We start from the raw sequence: 22,555 nt of genomic DNA, 5'->3' as shown, positions 1-22,555 counted from the left end.
GTCTGCCAGGCCCTCTGGCACAAGGTAATAATGAAATTGATCAGCTAGATAGGAAGTGTACTAGAGGTTTCAGAATTCATTTTAAAAACACCATGTTGCCCGGCGGTGGTGGCGCACGCCTTTAATCCCAGGACTTGGGAGGCAGAGGCAAGCGGATTTCTGAGTTCGAGTCCAGCCTGGTCTACAGAGTGAGTTCCAGGACAGCCAGGGCTACACAGAGAAACCCTGTCTCAAAAAACAAACAAAAACAAAAAACACCAACAAAAAACACCATGTTAACAGCAAAGCTTTTTTATTGTTTTTTGTTTTGGTTTTGGTTTTTCGAGACAGGGTTTCTCTGTGTAGCCCTGGCTGTCCTGGAGCTCACTCTGTAGACCAGGCTGTCCTCAAACTCAGAAATCTGCCTGTCTCTGCCTCCCAAGTGCTGGGATTAAAGACATGCGCCACCACCGCCCAGCCAACAGCAAAGCTTTAAAGAAAGAATCTCTATCACTTGGCAACAAACCAAGGAAATTGTGAGGCAATGTTGTACTTGTTCATTTTATAACCAAACTCCATTGCCTACAGGAACTAACCCTAAGGGCACCCAAAGAAATGACACTTGCAAGTGGATGTGTTCCATTTTACAGAGTTTGGCAAACTAAAATATGTGCACCATACTATAGACACATTCAGGATTTCACTGGGCGACTGCCTTAAGGCCGATTCTGTAATTACACATTTGTTAGAAGTCGTGGCCATTATGGGAATGTTCATACAAGGTAAAATGGACAGAGGTCCGGCATGTGTCTCTAATAAGATGAAGCAGTTTTTTTACATATTATAATATCAAATATGTTGCAGGCACAGCACATAATCCTACAGGACAAGCGATTGTGGAGAGATCTAATCATACCCTAAGAGAGATGCTTAACAGGCAAAGGGGGCAACAAAACCCCCAGAGATAGATTACATTGCGGGACCGTTTCCAGATGGGCCCCACGAGGATCTCTGGCCAGGCTGAGGACAGGGTGCGATCAGCGGCTGTCCGTGGGCAGCCCGAGATGGGTGGTGAGCAGGCAGAGAGAGTTCGCTGCTGCCCTGTCCCAAAACCACGTCTCAGCGCCTCCGAGGCGGTGTGCGGAGAGGGGAAAAGTGTTACACCTCTTTGAAGTGCCCAGGCTGGCCAGAACTTCGACAGCAGGAAGGATCTCACACACATTTACTTTTGAGCTTGGCCAATATATACAGTTTTTGGGGTGGCAGCAAGTAACCCCTATTGGCTTGGTCTGAGAGCTTGGGAATGCCTCATCTGCATGAAGGTGCTACTCCTACGTGATCACTGGCCATGGACCTCTCCGTGGGAGGGGCTGTGGGGAGCTGAAGCCAAGAGAGCCAGATGACTTTGGGAAGCTCGAAGCACCTCCCGTCCTAATGGCCTTCTTCAGACCAAGGTGCCGTGGCTTCTAGAACTTTCTACCAAGCTTTCTGGCCTTTTCTCATAGCCCACTGCCCCACAACACATAGTGCTTTGTTAACTTTAAATATTGATAATATTGATCTTCCTTAACCGATCTGTGCACCCTGCACAGACCATGTGAACGTCTTTATAGAACTTTACATTGTTTGTAAGTTTTGTGTACTACAGGATGAAAGAAAAAGAAGACAGCTCTGACAAGAATCACACTCTGGGGTGCTGAGATTCTGAGACCTTCCATTCCAGCTCCTTGCTTGATTCTACCTCAACTACATAGAAGCTGCTTCTTCTGAAGACTTGCTTCCAGAACTTTTCCAGAACAACTAGCTTGCCTATCCAGCCTTTCAGACTGTTAAAGTCAGGACGTCAGCTAAACAATGAACTTTCTCAGCACATAGTAACTGGAAGGCAAATGATGCCAGCCAGCTCTCCTTTGACAAAGTCAACTTTCCTATTTTCCTTTGGGCCCACAGAAGGGACTTCTTTGCCCTAATTCAGCTAGAAGCAGACAAAAGAAGATCGTCATCCCAGTCCCTTAGGTTGGGGTGGATGGTTCTGGTTATTTTATAAATTATAGATATGTTGGCATTTTAAGGGATGATTTATAAATGTTGTACCTTTGGATGGGGAGGAAACTAGAGGGCTTAGACTCAGGAATTCCTACCTCCTTTTTCCTCTTCTCTATCTTATCCTTCCTTCTTAGGTAAAGGAAAGGGGGTGGAATGGTAAAGGGGGAGATACAGTAATATCATAGAAATTAGAGAAATAGACAAGTATGTATGGGTTTATCAAATTTATTTTTAAACAAAACATCGTATAGCCATATCTTACCTTGGTAGAAATCTTTATAATTAATATAAATTGAAATTATAACTTTGCATTGGTATGGAATTTATAGATTGATGCAGATTTAAGGTTTTCACTGGTGTGAATTTCTTATATTGATACAAAATTTGAAATTAATATTGTTATTCTTCGATAGGCATTGTGCCTGTGCAACTCACCTAAGAATACAAGGCTTAACCCAGTCCTTCTATAGCTGCTATTACAAACTGGTAAGGATGATGAAATAACACAAGATAAGGGCCAGATAGTTAATACATGATTAATTATAAATCAAAGTTATAAATTATAAAGTAAAGTGCTTTTAATTTACTCAGATAGAAATGACTAAGAATAGTTAAGGTTTAACAGTCCAGATATACTTTGCATAGCTAGATAGTCTTCAAAGTTGTCAGAAGTTCACAGAATATGGCATTTAAGACCATTTCATTAGTAAAGATCATTTGATCAGATACATGTCTGCCCCTGACAGCACCCCCTTCTTGGTTCAAAGAAGAAACTGAGCATCAGTGGAGTTGCTCCAGTTGTGGTGAGACAGCCACTAGGCAAGAATTGCTTCATTTCATCTACAGACAAAATACTGTCCAAAAAAAGAACACACTATGCACAACAATTGTCTGGTAGCTCTGCTGAGACAGGGTAAGCAGTCCTCACTATTTCTGCCTTACAAAGGTCTGTTGGATGATTCTGGACCATAAGACTAAAGATTGATGCTCTAAGGTTTTCATGATTGAGGGGCTGTCCAGGTAGTCAGCTGTCTGTACAAATTAAGTAAGTTTTGGAAGCTATGTTTTGTGCTTCCTATATTTTCAGGTAATATTTAAGTTGTTCTCAGATTTCTGATGGGGTTGAATACTGGTTGTGAAGAGGAAAATTATACCAGACCCCTCCCCCTCCTGGAAAAGAAAGGTCACAGAACGCTTAGGTCCCCCTCCCCTCCAGATGGCAGAGGCTAATTGGCATTCCTCAGACCACAGGGGGTGAGGACTGACCTGTGGGTGGGGAGGGGGTCCAGACCACGTGGACAATGGACCATTGGCCACACACAGACAAGGGAGGTCCTTGCCACCTCATTCTCTAAAGACCAATCAGTTTAAAAAGTCACTCTTCTGCCAATCATATTGTGCCTAATGGCTGCTACCCCTAGAGACTGAATAAATATCTACTGAACAAGCTACACGGGTTGCCTCTCCTTTTGGGATGCAGGATGGCCCCAGCATGCTGGAACATTAAACATTTCTCTTGCGTTTTGTAGTGATCTTTCGTCTCGGCGTGGTTCTCAGGGGGTCTCTGGTAAACTAAGGCTCTGCTTGCTAGAGTCTTGCAGCTGTAGACTCAGAGTCAACTCAAGCTGTTTAGCACTGAGAGATGTGATATAGACTTGAAAGGACGGTTTTCAGACAGCAAACTAAAATCCGAACATAACTCAGGTTTGGATTTGTGAGCCGGTTAAGTTAGGATAGATGGCAGAGCGCTTTATCTAAATTGACAACTATGAGGGATTGGGTGTTGCGTGTATCTTATACTTTATAAATTACACAATTGTAATAGCTGTGCTCAATTTGTGTCTGAGAGAAAAGAGCCTTTTCATTAGACAATAAGGAGGAAATGTTGTGGATTGTCCTGGTGCTGTTTGTGTCCTAATGTTAATTCTGCTTCCTCCAGAGGGGCCGCCTGGACAAGCAGAGGATCACATACTCAGGTGATTTCATGTGAACTTTCTCCCCATTTTAACTGGTCCAATAAAGGCAGTGATTGGGCAGTGGAAGAGAAAGGTGGGGCTGGAGGTTTTAGAGAGTTGGGGAAGAGAGGAAGGCAGGGAAGATGGAGGGAGAGGAGAGGAAATGAAGATGGAGCAGGACCACGTGACCTGAAGAAGCTGCAAGTAACGAGGGATCTCATAGCTGGGGAATAGAGGAGTGTCGTGCTAAATCTGCCCAATCCAGGTGTGCAGCTTGTACATATTATAACTGAGTTGTGAGGTTTTGCACGGGCATATTGGGTTGGAGATTTACCACAACATTATATCATTTTAAATTATATACCTCTGTATGCTACTGTTGGGTATGAACTATATGGCATGATTACATAACAAGGTGTCCCAAGCTGCTTCTGTTTGTACCGACTCCTGCACAACTTCAGTCCCATTACCAGGAAGCAGAGGCTGGACACCCCAGTCCACATAGTGAGTTCTAGGCCGCCCAGGGCTAGATAATGAGAGGACGTCCAAGTAAATAAATTAAAATGAGTTCTCATAGGAAGTTAGTTCAGATTATTTTTAGTTGACAAGACTTAAATCTCAAATGGAGAAATTAAATTAATTTTGTTGATAAGACAAAGTCATCAGCACGTCACCTGTGGAATCTTAAGACGGCATGGTTTCCACGGCTCACATATAGCTGCATGGGCCTTCAACAGCAGAGATGAAATAAGGCTAAGGAAGGTGACTTCAGGCCAGGGCTAAACCCAGGCAATGGCTTAGCGCTGGGGCTTGGAAACAGGTGAATTTTGTTTCTTGATCTGTGGTCAGGCAACTACCCCGAGACCATCTGTTAACTTGACGTGTCCAATTACCTTTACTGGGTTTTCTTAATGGTTGAGAAATCTGCAAATGAAAATAGATCTACTTCTTTCCACTATGGTTGTCATTTATGTCTTTTCACCCACCTGCCAAAAATCTCCAACAACAAAAAATAAACTCAACCACCACCACCTATGCCACCACTACCAGGCTCAGAGAGGTTTTCTGCGCCTCCATTTCTACATTATAAAATAGGTCAGGTAGGAGCTCCCTCTTTACACATTGTCCAAAATAGCAAATGACACCTATGGGCAAAACTTGGAGTCTGAGGTCTTCAACGGAATAAATATTTTGTTAGCATTTGCCATTATTATTAATGTGAGTGACAGGGCCACTCCTATTATGACAGTTGGCATCAACTTTTCAAATAAATATATTTTACTTTGTAGTATAAATGAAGCGCTATTTGTCTAAATATTTTCCAATCCACTGACATGAATTTGGTCCCTGTATTTATTATCATCAATATTACTGTTGGAAGCCAGGCATGGTGATACACATCTAATACCAGCATTTGACAGGCTGAAATAGAAGGATTTAGAGTTGATACCCAACACCTACATGGTAGCTCACAGCCATTTAACTCCAGCCCCAGAGGATCTCTTCTGAACTCTGTGGATACCAAGCACAGATGTAGTGCACATACGTACACAAAGGAAAACACTAAACAAACCAGTCTAAAAGAGGTTGAGTTTGCTGGGCGGTGGTGGCGCACACCTTTAATCCCAGCACTTGGGAGACAGAGGCAGGCTGTCAGAGACTTCTGAGTTCGAGGCCAACCTGGTCTACAGAGTGAGTTCTAGGACAGCCGGGGCTACACAGAGAAACCTTGTCTCAAAAAAAAAACAAAAAAAATAAAAACAAAAAAAAAAACAAAAAAAAAAAAGAAAGAAAGAAAACCTCTTTGAGTTTTTCAGTCTCACCTGTTCATGGTGGTCTAGAGCTTCCCTGTAGGACCCCGAAGGGCTGCCATGCCCTGGCTGAGACTTTCCTTTTGCTGCTGTCTGACAAGTAACATTCTGCTGTTTTTCTAAGATCAAAACATCCTGATATAGGTATGGTGCCCCAGGAAGGGAATTTACACTTGACATCCCATTGCCCCCCAGTTGAGTTCCTGTTTGTGTTTTTCCTTCCCTGGCTTGGTGTATATATTGAACCTGCTCAGTAAAAGCATTGCCATTCTCTTATAATGAATTACCCGAGTCTCTGTCTTCCTTTAATCCCTCAGGCCTACGCCCGAGCTCGGTACCATTGGCAGCGTGGTGCTGTCACTTCCCCACAAATACTGCAAGCTTCTCACTCCTCTCTTGGTATTGGTGGCATATCAAGAGATGTGTGACCTTAACACCTGGTCTGGAGGAGTTAGAATAGATTGAGATATGTCCAAGAAATTATATTAATGGAAATGACAGTCCAGAAATATTAATGGAAAAAGTTCTATTTGGGGTGTTTATGATGTTCTGAACAAATCTTTAACTTTTCAGACAGGACTTTCTTAATGGAATCTAAGCAGAAGGGCCCCTAATACATGAAAGAACTGGATATGGAAGGAAGAAGGCAGGAAAGTCCAGAAATACGAGGTCACCACATATTTGGGTGAGATGGGATAACATTGCAGTTATTTTGTGGATGGATACCCCATTAATTACACTACAAAACAGCCTGTGGTGGCTGACATGTCTGTATTAGTGCCTCCTCCCCACAGGTTACTGAGCAACATTAAAAATGACCCCAGAAAGCTGAAGTCTGTGAGACGGTGGGTAAGGCTGGGAACAGCCTGGACCATGAGGAAGAGAGAATGGCAAAGCCAGATGAAGTAGAGGGGTCAAGAGTGGGAAGCATGTGCCTCGTAGATGTCACTGGCTGCCAGCTCTCTCCCACAAGTCTATCTCTATGTCAAGAACTACAGGACTAGAAATTTGCACAAGATTTATTTGCACCAAGTATAGTACACACTGCACAGACTCAGAGTTCCTTGAATAACACACGGAACAGGGTGTTCAGAGAGGGAGCAGTGTCTGTCCCCCTGGGGAATCTGGGCTTATATGCTTTTTAAGAGGATTTGGAGCAAGATGTAGCCCCATTTCTCTTTCTTGAATTGGACTGTGCATGAGGTATTTAGCTGGTTGGGCCATTTTAAATGATAGCAGAGACCTGACTGGATGAGAGGCAGGTGGGGACCTCTGAAGAAAAAAAAAACCCACCCAGCCCATCTGGCCTTGTTATTTATCTTTTTATTATCCTATTAGATGAGCTGCTTGCCCAGAACTAAGTTGAGCTCCTTCGGGCCAGCCTTCTCCGCATCTGTTTCGGTTAGAACCCAAGGAATCCACTGGGCTTCTTGGAAAGCTTCCCAGGCAGTTTGTAGGTGTAAGAGTGTGTCTAGGTGCTGACCACCATGCCTTCCTCTTGTACCTCCTGATTACTTCAGTCAGGAAGTGATTTGGAAAGTTTGTTGTGCTGCCAATGTAATAAAAAAAGAAGATGGCTGTAATGTGAATTTGAATATTACATTGAAATACCATTGGCTCCTTCGTCTTTCCACCAAAGATATGAAGAACATCAGAAACAAGTGAGGATATTATTGAAATTTTGTTTGGGGGAAAAAGTGACTGATGGTCCCGCTTTTAATCCCAGCACTCAGGAGGCAGAGGCAGGAGGATCTTTATGAGTTTGAAGCCAGCCTGGTCTACAGAGCAAGTTCCCAGACAGCTAAAGCTACGTAGAGATACCCTGTCTCAGAAAAACAAAACAAAAGGACTGTTTAGACAAAAATAATAGCAATAGATTATGGGTATCTACAGACTTGGAAAAAGCAGAATTCATGGAAAGAATAGCATTCTCACCGGAAGAGGAAGAATGAACAGCCAGAGCACAGGCTGTGGGGACAAGAGGGAGATGCTGTAAAGCTTAAAGCAACATTTCAACATTTGCCAATGAGGTAGCAAAAATGGGATGATGGTAGGTCCACAGTGACAAAAGGCAGGACAAAAAAAAAAAAAGGCAGGACACGTGTAAGAAAAGAAGGGGGGTGGAAGGGGTGGGAGGTGTCCTCTATGCAGATTAGGGAGCTCAAGGGGCTTCCCGGGCTGCTTGTCATTTCGGAAACCCAAGTATCGTGGGAGGGAGAGTGGGGCCAGGAGGAGAGTGGGGCCGTAAGTGACAGACGTACACAGAAGATGCTTCTGTATCTGAGAAAGCCAGCAAGCACCGGCAGCGAAGTGATTGTGTGTTTATAGCTGGTGGGTGTGAGTCGGGGCTGGATGTTGGGAAAGCATACTTACCAGACAGAGGAGATAGATACCATGTTCACGAAGGTGGCTTTCCCAGGTCGAGGCTCATCCATTGCACTTGGGGTGTGCTGACCTGCAATTTCCCCAAATGCGGGAAACTCAGCTGCATAACTTGTGGTAGTGGGGGGAGCTGCGTTCGCGCTCTCCCATGAATGTTGCTGTAAATAAAGACTGGTAATTTTTCGATAAAGTCTTATTTGAGAAAGTGTTCAGCCTTTAGATAAGATGCTTGCTAGCCTGTGCTTCGGTGTCCACTTTATTTTGACCATTTTATCTAGCAAGACGCTAGATGTGTTAGATATAAGTAAATGAAAATGAAATCCACACAGCCACAAAAGATAATTAAGAAGTTTCATCACCTGGTATACAGAGTGAGTTCCAGGACAGCCCGGGATATACAGAGAAACCCTGTCTCGAAAAAAAAAAAAAAAGTTTCATCACTCATAAGCGCCTAGTACTTGTTTTATTTTTCCTTTTAATCTGTAACGCTTGAAAATGAGGATGTCACATTACCAACGGAGTTCTTGTTCGTAGAATGTTTTTGAAGCTCCTGTGTGTGCATATTTTGCCTACTTTCATACATGAAATACCTTCCATAATAGTGCTGCTGCTGCTACAGCAGAAAATTGTGTAATTGTTTGCAGTAGAACCCGGGTTTATCGAAATAACTCCCCACTCCGACAAGGAACTCCTAATCTGAATTTATGGAATTTAGTCCTGGCATGAACAACGTTTCTACGGTTAGGATTTTATTTAGCTGTTGTCCTTACACATTGTCCTCAGAAAGGATTGTTCTGGTGAGAGTCACTCTAAACAGGAGACTTCTATTTGATTCTTCGGTAACTGCGGTTCAGGAATGTTGAGAAACATCAGGACAGTATCCGAAGAGCTGAAAAATCTTCCAAACCCTATCCTCTTTTTCTTGCCTAGAATATCGATGTGAAACCATTTTCTGGCATGAGAATAAAAACCTCAGGCTAAGGGTGACTGAGTGGAAACAGAAAGAACTTGAAAATAGTTGACCAGCTGTGGTAGTGATATTCAGTATTCATAAATTTGTGCCTGGACTCCTGCTTGAGCCACAGCCAGAAAAGTTTAATGTTAACACTTTCAGCAAATAAATAAATAAATAAATAAATAAAATAAAAATAAATAAAAAATATGCCTGGGTTCTTGTCCTGGTTTTAGATTCTAATTTCGAGAGAAAAACGTGTAGGTAGTAGACAGAAAAGAACATACTGCATTGGCCGGGAAGGAGGCAGGTCACTTCTAATGAACTGAAACTCCCACATAGTGGCAGGCAGAAGGAGAAAGAAGTCTGTTGGTCGTGCCGCGAAACTCCTAGAATGACAAATTTGGCCTAGATTTATCACAGCCTAGCATCTAGAAGGGTCTGTGTTTCCGTCCTCAATACTGGAAATTTTTAACAGTCTCAAGAGAAAACATTGGTTTATGTTGCTATTTTTCTGTAGAAATTCATTGAGATGCATAGCATCTCTTACCTTTTCCTGACGCACTGTCACCAAACACTTTTAAGGTTGCATTGGTGGTTCAATGGTAGAATTCTCGCCTCCCACGCGGGTGACCCGGGTTCGATTCCCGGCCAATGCAGTATGTTCTTTTCTGTCTACTACCTACACGTTTTTCTCTTGAAATTAGAATCTAAAACCAGGACAAGAACCCAGGCTTTTTTTTTTTTTTTTTTTTTTTTTTCTGCAAGTGTTAAGATTAAACTTTTCTGGTTGTGGTCCAGGCACAAATTTATGAACACTGAATATCACTACCACAGCTGGTCAACTATTTTCAAGTTCTTTCTGTTTCCACTCAGTCACCCTTAGCCTGAGGTTTTTATTCTCATGCCAGAAAATTAGAGTTTCAGGTGAAACTCTTGGTTCTCACCAGTGACCAAAATATGTTTAATTCAGTAGTCAAAACCACACTTGGTATAGGTCCTTGACCACATCCCATCTGTGTGACACACACGGACTGACAAAAACCTTCTCTGAGCACCACACATTCTGTTCCCGCTGGTTTGGGCAGGAAGAAGGCAGAGGTGTGTGTAGGTGGGGGAAGCAGGCCATTGTTCCCCAGGGTTGTGAGTTGTTTACTTTGCAGGGCGGGTGGTCTCCTAACGGGCAACAGCTGCTCTTCTGGGTCGTTACATAAACAACCGCTGGAAAAAGTAGTCAGTAAACTAATTAAGCACCATCTGTGTGAAAAGTCATGCCATCCTTAAAACCACCCAGGAGATGCTGGACTAGAGCAAAAAGGAAGAGCCCTAAATCCGCCCACACGCTCACTCTCCTCCCCTTCCCCCCTCCAGAAACCTTACTGATGCTTAAACCTGACCACTGGTGGACAGAGATGGAAAGAGAAATCAGAACGGTGGCTGTGTATGTGAAGTGGGTGATGACTAACCCAGGCCGATGGAGATCAAACGCTCTCTCTACCGCTTGACAGCCACACACAGTCATAAAAATAATTGAAGAAAGTCATCGTTAATTTTACTCTATCAACTAGAATTTACTAAAAATACTGGAACCGTGGAATGAGAACTGTGATGTCACGTCACTCTTGGCTGGCAATGCCCAGGCAAATAGGAGGAGGAAAGGGGTGGAGGAGGGAGAGAAGCGGAGGAGGCGGGGAGGAGGCCTTAACCTAAGCTCCTGAGGGGACAGATTGCTGCGGCCTGGTTTGTTTTTGTTCGCTTGCTTGCTTTGTGGTTTTGTTTTGTTTTGTTTTGTTTTGTTTTGCATCCTGCCCTTGGAAGTTAGCACAACTAAAGATTCCCCCTCCCCCAAGGCCGGGCTGGTGAGCTGTAGCATTAACTTCTGAAGGAACAGAAACACTCTTGCTGATCATCTGCGACTTGTTAGAGTTGTCTCCAGTTACGCCCGGGGATAGAGGATATCCATCAAGTCAGACTGAAAACACTAGCAGGAAGCCGTGGTCCACAACCTAGCAGTCACTTTGTTATGTGGCACCTGAAGGGTACCTGAGAAGCTTGAATACATCCAATTATATATGGAGCCTTTTAAGTACTGTCGGGACTGCGTCACACAGAGTAGTGGAGTGAGCAGCCCCGACCTCCAATTTGAGTTTCTGAAGGCAAAGACTACAACTGTGTGACGTATACAGAAAGGCTGCTGAGAGCAAACATGGGTTACAGAAATGGGAAAATAACAATTAAATGGTCAAGGCATTATATAGAATGTCCTTGAGGGCAGGGATACATTGTATAGAAATTTATGGCTGGTCTATATAACAAGGGACTAGTTTACCTAAGATTATTTTGGCACTTAAAAGTTTTTCTTTCTTTTTTTAATTGGAAATTTTCTTTATTTACATTTCAAATATTATCACCTTCCCCGGTTTCCCCTCCGGAAACCCCCTATCCCATCCCCCCACCCCCCTAAAGTGTTTCTTTTCTTTGTTTGTTTGATTGATTGATTTTTGAGACAGGGTTTCTTTGTGTAGCTCTGGCTGTCCTGGAACCTTTTCTGGTCTTAAATCCACAAAGATCCATCTGCCTCTATTTCCAGAGAACTGAGACCAAAGACATGAGTCATCCTTTTCGGTTTAAAGTATTTGTTAAGAATCACAATACTTCTGAGTGCCCGGCTAGCTCAGTCGGTAGAGCATGAGACTCTTAATCTCAGGGTCGTGGGTTCGAGCCCCACGTTGGGCGTATGCTTTTGGTTTCTGTGGTTAAGAAAACGGAGTTCTGTCTGAAACAACTGCGTAGTAGCTCACAACAACCATCTGAGTTTGAAGCCAGCCTAGTCTACAAAGTGAGTTCCAGGATTGTACTGCATACTTTCAAGAGATAGTTCAGTAGCCCAGTACACTTTATCTCTCTCAAGGAGACTGTAGAGAGCAATCTAGAAAGGGTTTACAATAAACAGAATTAAACGCCAGTAATGACAACACAAAATCCTTTTTTCATCTTTCTAATAGAGAGTAACCTTATAAAAGGAACCTATCTTTGTTTAAGATGTCATTACACAGGGGTAAAGCCTCTTCAGGATGTGCTTGAGGCTAAGGAGACTGAGAGGGACAGCTTTAATCCTGCAGACCTGAATCTACAAAGAATGCCTTTGTAGTTTGACCGAAGGAGATTGCTCAAGGGGACCTGGTAAGGGCCTTTCCATCAGGGAGGGGGCTGATACAATGAGGATCTTTCCTTACAGGTCTTTAATGCCTAGTCTTCAGGCTGTACTTGTGGTTCATGTTTTATTACCAGGAAGGACATCATTAATATATGTGTGTGTGTGTATAATTTATTTATTTTCTTTTGTCTTTTTCTTTTTTTTTTTCAGATGTGAGGACCGAACCCAAGGCTTTGTGCTTCCTAGACAAGGACTCTACCACTGAGCTAAATCCCCAACCCCATATATATGTATACATACATATATATCTAGTGTATTTTCTGTATATGGGTGTTTTACCTGTATATGTATTTATACCACTTACATGTCTAATGCCCAGAGAGGCCAGAAGGGGGCATCAGGGCTTTAATTGAACCTGGCTTCTCTGAGGCATCTCTCCAGCTCCCTACCATATTTTAATAGTTTTCTGTGCCTGTCCTAAATTAATTATATGATGACCATTTTGGGGATTTACTGGAGCTATTCTGAGGTCAGAGGTTAGAAAAGGCCAGCTGTAAAGAATCTCAGGGCTACCAGGTGGTGGTGGCCGTGGCGCATGCCTTTAATCCCAGCACTTGGGAGGCAGAGGCAGGCGGATTTCTGAGTTCGAGGCCAGCCTGGCCTATAGAGTGAGCTCCAGGACAAGAATCTCAGGATTGAGCTGTGGTGGGGCAAGAATTGATCTTTGACGTTTCTTTCCTATTTTTTTTTTTAAGTTAGAATTTTTTTTTTGTTTTGTTTTGTTTTTTGGGTTTTCGAGACAGGGTTTCCCTGTGTAGCCCTGGCTGTCCTTGGGTATCAACTTGACTATACCTGGAATTAACTAAAACCCAATAACTAGGCACACCTGTGAGGGATTTTTTCTTAATTATATCATTTGAAGTGGGAAGAGCCATTTCTAATCTGGAATTTGAGGTGGGAAGGTAAACCTTTAATCCAGATTGGGAAAATCCACCTTCCATCTGGACTACACCTTCTGTCAGCAGTCTATAAAGGACATGAAAGAAGAAAGCCCAACCCCCAGCCCCTCTCCGCTGGTTTTCCCTCAACCTCACTTCCAAGTCCATTTCTTCACTGGCATTAAGCCTGCTTCTTTGGGATTCTGGTGTACACTGAAAACCAGCTGAGACATCCAGCCTTGTACACTGAACAACTACTGGATTCTTGGACCTTCCATTCATAGGTAGCCATTGGTGGATTAGCTGGGCCACAGCCTGTAAACCATTCTAATAAATCCCATTACATATACAATTAATTAAAATTAATCTTTCTTAAAAAACAAACAAACCTGTGTCAGAACATGCTCCATGAATGAAGCTGTTTGAGAAGAATTCTGAGTGTTTGAGAGACAACTCCAAGAAGACAATGTTGGCATCAGACTGCGAACCCAGTGACATCACATCTAGGCGACCCCCACATCGTTGCCAAGGCAACCGTCATACATTCCCAGAATCCACCTGGCTACCTCCTACCCTTACCTGCAAGAGGCTACGTCACCGCCCATATAAATTGGTAGAACTCCCTGACCTTCCTCTTTTTCCTTTTCTTCTTACCCGCTCCCCAACTTTTGCCCTATCTCCTGGATAAACCCCACTTGGAACCGTTTGATCTGGTGTGGTCTGTTCCAAGCCGAGCTCAAACGAACATCAGACAGGACAACGGTCCTGTGATCTCTGTCCTCCGAAGCGCAGGAATGCTCTTGGAGGGTGCTTTGGTGGCACTCCCAGCTGTAGTAGGTAGGTGGATGTTTGCTTCAGATCACTCTTTGTCGTTTGCTATCACTGTTCTGCCAGCCGAGGCTTGACCTTGTAATTGTATACAGCCTGAATTCATGTGAAATTTGTTCATATGGCTTTGTTTCACTCAGAATATAAATCATCTGATTCTGTAAATAAAGTTGGTTGTTGCATGAAACTTTAGTCCTCCTCATTTTAAGGCTCCATTCTTCCAGGTCCCACCGGGGCTCTAGAGAGGTAACTGACACCAAAACAGGAGCCACATTGTCCCACATTGTTACTAAGTCTCCATTCCTTATAAAAATAAGTTTCCCTTTCCTAAGCCAAATGTACAGCACACCATGTTTTTCAACCTACCCTGAACTTGTAACCTCATGATGCTTGCCCACCTCTTTGTCTTGCTGAACTCCTGAACCTATATGATGTATTCTTGAACTATCTACCCCACAGGCAGTCTTGAGTCCTAAGTCCCCCACCCTCTGTCCATGTGCTAACAGCCAATTATCTCAACAGTTGTTTTCAATCAACCCCAACTCTTCCCTATAAATAAAAGGGACCCCAAGTGGCTGGAGACATGGCTCAGAGGTTAAGCACACTGCTCTTCCAGAGGTCCTGGGTTCAGCTCCCAGCAACCACACGGTGGCTCATAACCATCTCTGATGGTCTCTTCTGGTGTGTCTGAAGACAGCAACAGTGTACTCATATACATAACATAAATAAATCTTTTTTTTTTTTTAAAGGGACCCTCTGAGCAGTAAGGAGTTTCCCTCTGAAATCCCCTTTTAGGGTGAGTGAGGCAGTCATCTGGCCAGTCCTTTGTGCATCAGACAGTCATGAAAATTTTTTTTCCCACTCGGGCCTCTGAATGTGAAATGTCTCCCTGAGACTAATGTGTCTGAATAATTGGCTCCCAGCTGGTAATACTGAAAGGGACTCCAACCAAGGACTCAGCACAAAGGAGATTTAATTGCCCAGAGAGACAAAGGGCAGGGAACAAGAGACAAAGACAGGAAATAGAGGACAGGAGAGAAGGGGAAGGGAACAAGGGAGAGGGGAAAGAGGTATTTGTCCCTGAGGGACAAAAGATGGCCTCTGGATAAAGAAGAAGGAGACAGATGTGGCCCACGGCAAATGGCACTATTTATAAAGGGAAAAGGGAAAACTTGGGTTAGGATGAAGTGTCTAATTTTGACTGGTGACAGGTTAATTAGGGTGGCAAAAGGGGTTTACACACTTAATCCCTGCATTTGGGAAGCAGAAGTCAGCAGATCTCTGTGAGTTTAAGGCCAGCCTGGTCTACATGAGTTCCAGACCAACCAGGGCCAGAGAGAGGGGTTGGAAAGCTTAGATTTTTTTTCCAAAATCTATTTTAAGGATTCCCAAATGCTTTGACTCACCTTCTAGCTCACAGACCAAAGGTAGGGGAGAAAAGATGGTAAATAGGACAAGGGGATGTGGACCTGTTTAGAAGTTAGGTCTTTGGAGCAATTTCAATCTTCTTTGTCAAGATACCAATAATAGTCCAGTTCAAAAGCGTCACTGTCACGAGCAGGGTTTCTTATCTATTACGAGCAAGGGGTTTGAATCCCCTGCGGGGAGAGGAGCGACAGGTCCTGCTCCACTCAGGGATCGTATACTGGATTTGACTGTGAGATCATCAGCTCCTCGAGAGGGAAGAGAGTACGCCAAGAGACAGAGAGTTTGTGGAATTCAGTTGCTTCTTTAATGATAATGCACAGCAAGCAAACACAAACACAAATGCTAAGGTTATTGCTACAACAAGATATTGTCACATTTCCTATAGGTTGCCTCTAACAATATGCCTAATTAATCACAAGTAATAAGTTGCTAATAAGTTGCTAATTACCAAAGAAATAAGCATAGCAATAGACAAGTCATTCATTCATGGATTATACGACCTGAGTCCTTATGTTGGTTTTGGGTTACAGGTCCGGAGTCCGGTAAGGCAGGGTCAGGCTGTGGCTTCCAGATAGTTGAATTGATAATTTGACCTCGAAGGGTGCTTGACCACGAAGTTGAAGGTGTTGGTCTCTTGGTTAACTCTTTGATGACCGGGTGCTGAGGAGGCTTTGTCTGGAGGATCACATTGGCCAGTCATGGCTACAAGTGTGATGGAGTGCTTCGGACGGGCTCCTCTTTTATGCTGAATTTGGAGTTACTGATGACGTACATGGCAGATAACCACTCGTGTCTGGTTATCTCAGCACAGCTTCATTTCCAGACTTGCCTTTACAAGTACCATACATGTCCAGACATGTCTTACAAGTTTCCTATTACAAAATGGAGTTGGTCCTGTTTAAGGGCCTGCTCCTTACAGTCACCACACATAAATCAGCAGTGGCAGCATGATCCAGCAGAAACAGCCAGGCCTCTGTGGGAGCAACCAGAACCAGCCGGAATGCCAGGAGAGATTCTCTGCCATGCCTCTCTCAAGAAAGTGAAGATCAGCAAAGAAGTAAAACCAATGGAACATTGTATGGCAAGCAATGCAAGCACACCTCACTGTTAGGTCTTACTCTCTCCAAGCATCGCGTGCCCTCTCATGGGCCTGCTTCAGCAAAACATCACATGACACAGCCAGAAATTTCAGAGAGAGAGAGAGAGAGAGGGAGGGAGGGAGAGAGAGGGAGAGGGAGAGAGAGAGAGAGAAGCAAGCATTCAAAGACTCGGTTATCACCATTGGAAAGCTTCTTTTTTTTTTCTTCTTTCTTTTTTTTTTATTGGATGTTTTATTTACATTCCATATGTTGTCCCCTTACCCCACCCCCACCCCATTGGAAAGCTTCTTAAAGACCTTGGAGCTTCAGCTGCCCAGCCTAGACAAAGCAGCCCATGTAGGTTATATCTGCTGTGTCTTTCCTTTATACCGCCTGCTTACTTCCATCAGGAAGTCATGGCTCCCTCGTGGGTGTATCAGGTGGATGGATATAATATATAATGTAAGCTGTGCTGAAAAAGCACATTAGAATACTGATAGTCACATGTCCCACTGAAGTGAAACGAAGAACACAGAGGAAAGCCTTCAGCCTCCAACTAAGGGCTGTAAGGGTCCGAAAATTGCTGAAGGAAGATCCCAGACTCAGATAGTATGCAAAGACAAACAGCATTTATTCTGCAGAAACAACCAGCATCCATGGGTCAACCATTCTTCGAAGTGACAACCCTAGACAAAGGTGCACAGGCCTTCTTAAAGGGAATTAGAGGAATTTTTAGAAGGAGTAGGTAATGTAAAATTTCCCTGGTAAGTGCTAGTGGGTGGTCACAGGTGGTCAGTAGTCTGCATTCCTATGCCATGAATGTTTAACCATAAAATGGGATAGGGCTGCCCAGCACAGATGGCTCATCCTAAGACATTTCCGCATTCTTGTGGTTATCCCCAGGCTGTTCTTTGGGAGGGGGTTTTATGACCTTGTTCCTGGATTTTATGGTCTGTTCATGGAGCTGGTGTCTTACTGCCTTCTTTTCTAAATCAATCTTGGTCCTTAAATAGAGGCAAATGGGGTTTATGTTGTCCTTTCAGGGGAAGTACAGAAACTTGACATAATCTCCTGTCTGAAATCTCTCCCACTCAGGACAAGAAGCAGACAAAAATCATGAGATGCTAGGTTGCCAGATTCTGGGAATCAGGTAAACCCTGGGAGGTGAGAAGGAACAAGACAGTCCTGCCATGGACCAGCTCACTGCCTTCAGATAGTGCCCATACACCAAAGGGGTCCGAGGCCAAATCCCAGGAACAAGGGGAGACTCAATACCATAATAATCAGTAGAGAAAATTTTTGCGATGTCTGTATACAACTAAGGAATACCAGGCATGCCAAGGCATAGGCAGTCATGATCCTTAACAAGTAGAAAAATCCATCAGTGAAACAGAACCCGACATGTCAGGGTGTCAGAATTAGGAGACAAAGCTTTCGATTACTATGCCTGGATTTCATAGGCCCAAATCTTTAGAAGGAGATTCAGAATATTTAAAAGCAGTCAAATGAAATATTAGTGATTCAAAGATGCTAGAGATGGCAGCTTCCCTAGAGGGATTAGCAGCAAGTTACACATTGCAGAACACCTGACCAGGGAAATATATCCATAAGTAATTAAAAATATCCAAACTGGGGCTAGAGAAATGATGTACTAGTTAAGAGCACAGGCTGCTCTTCCAAAGGACCCACGTTCAAGTCTCAGTACCCACCCAGAAGCTCCTGTCTGTAACTCCAGTCTCTCGGGATCTGATGCCCTCCTCTGGTCTCTTAGGGCACCAGTGAATGTATACATGCTGGCAAAAACTTCACACACATACAAATTATCAAACAAGTAAACATTTAAAAAATAAAATACTTAAACTAATACCTAAGGACAAAAAGAAACTAAAAAATGAACTGTAAGACAAACTTAAATTGCCTAACGTGAAAACTGGGCTTCATGAAAATTGTGGACAGAGAAGGAAAGATGTTTGAAGAAACAATAGCTGAAAATTCCCCAGCCATGACAAAGATTATCAGGTTGTCGGGTATCCACTAGAGAGGAATACTTGCCTTTATGCAGATAGAAGAAAGTCATTTTTAAACTGAGCACAGTATTGAACACGTTTAACCCCAGCACTCTGTGAGTTTGAATGCCAGATTGGTCTACAGAGTGAATTCTAGAACAGCTGTTATACAAAAAAACCTGCCTCACAAAACAGAAACAAACAAACAAAGAAAATCATTATTAGTCAGTTGGTGGGGAGTACACTGGGGGTTCTGGATCCTGATGTAGCTGTGAACCTTTCTCAAGGTGAGCTCTTAGGCAAACAAAGAAACAAACAAACAAACAAATCATACTGATGGTTACATACATCAGTTAGCAAGAACAGATAGCCAGAAGCAGAACTGCAGAAGCCAAAAAGCAAAGTCGGTACATTCAGAGACTCTCCCAGAATTACCGACTCTGATGGTTAGGTCTCTGTTTTCATATTGACAGCTGTGCTGTCTACCTGCTGAATTTCATGACCTGAATGGTATTTCCATCATGGTGTCAGTCGTGTTAAGAAAGGTCTGGGAGCCTGCCAAGGTCTAGGGGCCTGTTTCAATTAAAGGAAGAGATGCAAAGAGCTGAGGATTCCAAACTGAGAGTCATGATGCAAAATGAACCCCAGAGAGATTGTAATCACCTCCAGTAAGGTGAAGCTGCACAAAGACAGAGCTTATGGCAAACTTCTTTCTGTAATTCCCAAGACTATCAGAGACCTGTGACAGCACAGCTAAGATAGTTTTTAAAAACACTGGTGGCAAGAAAAACCTATGCCATAATATTTATCTCCTAAAATTGGAGCCAGCCTTGATGGCAAAAACTCGAAATTCAGTGCTGGAAAAGCTGAGGCAGGAGGATGGGGAGTTCAAGGTCTGCCATATTCTACTACTTAGGAAACTGGAGGCCAGCCTGGACTGCACACAATTCTACTTTTTTTTTTTTTTAAAAAGTCATTTAAACAAGGGCATTTCAATAAATGTAGGAACAATTCACTGATAGATGTCACACCACACGGGAGTCCTCCAGGTAGAGAGCAGATACCAGATGGAAATCTGGTTCAACCTGAAGAAATAACAAACATCACAGAAGGGTGCAGATGTCATTTATTTTCTTAATAATAATAATAATAAAAACAACTCTTTTAATCAATTGAATTTTTTTTAAACATCTCATTTCTTTTTTTTTTTTTTAAGATTTATTCATTATTTTATTTATGAGTACACTGTCGCTGTCTTCGGACACACCAGAAGAGGGTATCCAATCTCATTATGGATGGTTGTGAGCCACCATGTGGTTGCTGGGATTTGAACTCAGGACCTCTGGAAGAGCAGTCAGTGCTCTTAACCGCTGAGCCATCTCTCCAGCCCCTCAATTGAATTTTTAAACACTCAAGTAAACGCAATAACCTGGATTATAAGTCCAGAACACAAGAAGAAAAATTATCAAGAACAGTATTAGGAAGGGAAGAATGTCATTTAAACACGGGTCATGGAAAGTACAAGGCATAGGCTAGAAACCCTAAAGCAAGCACTATAAGAGGTTTAGAAAATAAGCCACCAAAAGAGAGGGGGCAGTTTTGATGAATTTTTAAAAACACAAACACTCCAATAGGGCAATTAGAGTCTCCAAAGGAAAACTTAGATCATTATCAAAGATATGGGGACAAGAAGGGGGACCGAAGCTCATCTCAGATTTCATGTATGATATGTAATCAGAAAATCCTTGAACCAATTTAATTCAAGATGTCAATAGCAACATAAATCATTGATTCAGGAGAATGGCAAAAATACTTGTATGGTGAGGAACCCAGAAACTGATGGTGACTATTTGTTATTTGAAAGTGTCTGTTTCTTCCCTAACTCTTTGAAAGGATCCCAGGGAACTTTGTGTGTGTGTGTGTGTGTGTGTGTGTGTGTGTGTGTGTGTGTGTGTTTTCGAAACAGAGTTTCTCTGTATAGCCCTGCCTGGCTGTCCTGGAACTCACTCTGTAGACCAAGCTGGCCTCGAACTCAGAAATCCGCCTGCCTCTGCCTCCCAAGGGCTGGGATTAAAGGTGTGTGCCACCACTGCCCGGCTGAGGGAACGACTTTTAATTTTTATTTTATTTTATTTTATTTTATTTTATTTTATTTTATTTTATTTTATTTTATTTTATTTTATTATTATTGTTGTTTTGAGTAGGATCTCACTGCATGGACTCTGGCTGGACTCACTATGTAGACCAGGCTAGCCAGAACCACCATTCACAGCCTCTCGAAGCACCAGCCACACCAGACTTGGAGGGCAATGGAAGTGTCTAGCAAAAGTAGGAAAAGGAGGGTAGGGTAAATAAAAACAAGATACACGTGTGTACACAAAGAAAACAGAGTCTAAAGCAGAGAATCGAACTTTTAACCTTCCCATTACAAAACAACCTCACTACCCCGTTGGACCACAGAAGAAAACAGCGCTATGTCTCTTACCGCAGCATGAGCAAGTCTCTACCTCAATGCCAGCCACAGCCTTCTGGGTCACAGACTTCTCAGAAGCTTCGGAAATAAACAACAGATCGGTCTGTACCGAGCTCACTTTCATCCCTGAGCGGCCCGTAGCTGAGTTACTGTGCAGGCATCCGGCAGAAAGCAGACAGAGTTCAGGGCCAGGAAGAAGTGGATTGAGGCTCAGTCAACAGCAGGAGAGCCCATGGTTCACTATCTGATGTGTGGTTCGCCGTGATCGTATAGTGGTTAGTACTCTGCGTTGTGGCCGCAGCAACCTCGGTTCGAATCCGAGTCACGGCATGGTGCCTTAGTTATCTTTTGCACAACTCTGAACTCTTAGCCACAGTTCTACCTGCTTCTGCTCATCCTCCCTCAGGGAGGGTGGGGAGTGCAAACACCTGCTCTCTCCCAAGCTCTAAACGCATTGCGATCGCGTTTGTCACCTATTGGCTCCAAGCCACTGTCCTGCTCAGAATAGCAGGTCTTCGAAGCATCCTTACACGTACAGACGTTCACTTACAGACGATTTTTTCCAGCATCAGCGAGATTATTTGGCAGGAAATGGGAATGAACCTTTAATGTCTTCGAACCCATCTTTACCGTCTGCAGCTTGCTGTTATCAGTCAGCGTTTCTTCTTCATATTTGCATAGATATAGTAATACAACTATTGAAGCATCTTACAATAAAATGGTGCTGAAAGTCAACATCTGGATCAAATTACTGTGAACTTTTCTCATCCCAGCAAGGGCTGTGAGGGGAGGGGTAGGAGAGAGGAGGGACCGGGTGCATCTATGAAGGTCAGAGGAATTGAAGCAACTCTGCTTTACCAGACTTGCAGGGCAAGTCCTCCCACCCACCTTAAAAAGGTGAAGCCCGCAGGCTTTGTTTGTTTGTTTTGGGCAGGGCCCCAAGCTATCCTGTAAGGAATTCCTGATCCTCCTGCCTCAGACCCTGAGTACTAGGATTACAGACATTAGCTAACAAGCCAGGCTGAGTTTTGTTGCTTGCTTCTCATAGTGAATGCACCTCTGCTGTCCTGCCAGGTTTTCCCCATAGCTTCCGTGCCTTGGGAATCTGTCCGCTATGGAGTGGTTATCACTTCTTCCTTTGGTTTCCTTTTGGTTTGAGTGGGAGGGCAATATGTGTATGTTCCATCACACTGGTTTCCATTGTGGGGGCCTAGAGCATGCTAAGAATCTTCTCCAACACTGCGAAACAACACCATCCTTATTTTGGTTTAATGAATGAGTGTGGTTACAGTGTATGAATGGGTGCATTTGCTTCTAGTGTGTGATCTGCTGTGAACAGACTGTCTGGTCTGTAGAGTCTTTCTACCTTCCACTCTAAAGCAGAAGAAAGGGTTTTTTGGACCAGAAGATTCCCTTGCTTATAGGAAAGAGACCCTACATCCAGTGCTAAACTTACCAGATCTCATGCTGTAGCTCAATCTAGCCTTAAAATCCCCATGTAACCACAGTGTTGTGATAATC

The 22,555-nt window shown here is 43.4% G+C and overlaps 4 non-coding genes and 1 pseudogene across 4 annotated transcripts; 4 read left to right on the top strand and 1 right to left on the bottom strand.

Moving 5' to 3' along the window:
- LOC114640679 overlaps positions 1 to 8,226 on the bottom strand; it is a 27,547-nt pseudogene extending 19,321 nt beyond the window's left edge.
- Positions 8,157 to 8,324, top strand: LOC114640780. The gene has a single exon (XR_003714202.1). It is a non-coding gene; the product is annotated as a U1 spliceosomal RNA (small nuclear RNA).
- A 1,389-nt stretch (positions 8,325 to 9,713) lies between these two features.
- Positions 9,714 to 9,784, top strand: Trnag-ccc. Its single transcript has one exon. It is a non-coding gene; the product is annotated as a tRNA-Gly (tRNA).
- Positions 9,785 to 11,788: 2,004 nt separating this feature from the next.
- Trnak-cuu lies at positions 11,789 to 11,861 on the top strand. Its single transcript has one exon. It is a non-coding gene; the product is annotated as a tRNA-Lys (tRNA).
- Positions 11,862 to 21,292: 9,431 nt separating this feature from the next.
- Positions 21,293 to 21,364, top strand: Trnah-gug. Its single transcript has one exon. It is a non-coding gene; the product is annotated as a tRNA-His (tRNA).
- Positions 21,365 to 22,555: the final 1,191 nt, after the last annotated feature.

Source organism: Grammomys surdaster, unplaced genomic scaffold (assembly GCF_004785775.1).
Source record: "Grammomys surdaster isolate TR1022 unplaced genomic scaffold, NIH_TR_1.0 125849, whole genome shotgun sequence".
Lineage (NCBI taxonomy): Eukaryota > Metazoa > Chordata > Mammalia > Rodentia > Muridae > Grammomys > Grammomys surdaster.
Note: the sequence above shows the minus strand (reverse complement) of the source record. Positions and strands in the feature narration are given on the sequence as shown.